At 35.0% G+C, this 1726-nt stretch overlaps 1 long non-coding RNA gene across 2 annotated transcripts in view; it reads left to right on the forward strand.

Annotated features, from left to right (window-relative positions):
- The window catches only part of LOC113225401, a 10434-nt gene that overhangs the window by 6661 nt on the left and 2047 nt on the right, over window positions 1-1726 (forward strand). The window contains exon 2 of one of the 2 annotated variants that reach the window (XR_003310019.1): window positions 1281-1394. This is a non-coding gene — a long non-coding RNA (uncharacterized LOC113225401). The remainder of the gene's footprint in view (window positions 1-1280; window positions 1395-1726) is intronic. The other variant, XR_003310020.1, reaches the window with a different exon arrangement.

Genomic DNA, 1726 nt, shown 5'->3' on the forward strand with positions numbered 1-1726 from the left:
TAGTTTCATATTTTTTTCTGTGATTATTTAGTACCCAGATATATGAAGCGTATGTTCATAACTAATAAAAATTTTAATTGCATAAACTATGATTTTTATTGTCAATTTTCCTTAGTAGGTTATCATTCCCCCACGCTCCCCTACGCTTGAAACAGTCTTCAATTAGACGGCTCACTGCACCAAGAATCATAGTGTGTACGTGGTTCGCGAGCTTGAAGGCAAGCTCGCGAACCACGTACACACTATGATTTTTGGTTACATAACATGCAACGGTTACAGTTACAGCTCGCTAGTGAGTTTTATAGACCCGGCTTTATAGACCTTCGATATAGTGTCCTGTCGATGTGGCGTACCGTTGATTTAACAAACTTTGGCTGTAACGACCAATCGATGTAACGTTTTCGAAGCAAAGGCCATCGATGTTGCGACTTTCGGTATTGTGAATCAGGTTCATTGGTGGTAATCACGTGATGCCCTGCAAGGGCACACCAATGTCAGAGGACTAAGTTCATAAGTTACACTATTTAATCATATTAAATTATTACATAGTATAATTTCATTGAGTTTTTCTTTTTTGTTTTCAAATTGTGTTTCATCAATGCCACAACTTTGAATTACGACAGTATGTGGTTTTGTGTACGATATTAAATTATGATATCACATTATTAAATTGCATCATTCGTGATAGTGGTAGAAAACAAACAATTACAATCGTCAATACCTGTTACATCTACAGTTACAAATAAAAAAAAAACAAAATGTTGACTGCATTAACAGCGTCTTTGTTCACAAGTTTCATGCGCACCTAAATACTGTATAAATCTCATTCAAAGTGACTTGTATTTAAAATGATTTAATTTTCTTGGTATCAATTTGAATTTGAGATTGATAACGAACATTTTGTTACTCAACAATAAATTGACCTTTGGAACCGTATATGACGCATCTTTTTACACGCCACCTAGTGAGTACCTGTATAACCACGTCGCCTGGAAGAAACTAATAATACTGATATTCGACACTAGAGGGCAATACATGTATGTATACTTAAGGAATTATTTTTAAACCCACTGGCTAATAATGGCAACGGCTAATAATAAATAAAAATAATGAACCATTCAAATGGATTTGATGGAAACAAAGTTTTGTTTCTTTTTATTTTTATGTTGTTTTGTTTTACTATCACTACTTTTGAGTGTACCAAAACGAGTTTGAACACTCGGAAGAATTTGTTTCTACGAATTAAATGCATTTTGTATTTATAGTTATTTTTGTTTTAGGTATAAGCAACACAGGAGAACTTCCTGTTTTCATTGAAGTGGTTGGTTGCACAACACCTCCTTGCTTACTTCCTCAGCTTCAACATGTTGTGATGAACATTATATTCCGAGTACGTGAGTATCTCTGTGTTTGTAACGATTTTGCAAATAAGAAACAAGTTTGTATGAATATTTACTACTGGAGACCATAACAGAATCGATTGTAGTGGAAAATCGAGTAGGCGCACAATCTAGTCCTAAACAGGGTTATTTAGAAAATTTTCCACACATTTTAACGGCATTCCATTATGTGACTGGAAATTTTAAGCACAATTACAGTAATAAATTAGTAATTAGTATGGGTTGTGTGCAAACACGTGTGTGTTTAAAAACCAAACTTCCATGCGACTATCCAGAGATTCTCTCCTATAGCTCGCCCCTCTGGCGGAAGTCCTCAGTAGCGCCAC

Source organism: Hyposmocoma kahamanoa, unplaced genomic scaffold (genome assembly GCF_003589595.1).
Source record: "Hyposmocoma kahamanoa isolate Upper Pololo Valley unplaced genomic scaffold, ASM358959v1 160, whole genome shotgun sequence".
Lineage (NCBI taxonomy): Eukaryota > Metazoa > Arthropoda > Insecta > Lepidoptera > Cosmopterigidae > Hyposmocoma > Hyposmocoma kahamanoa.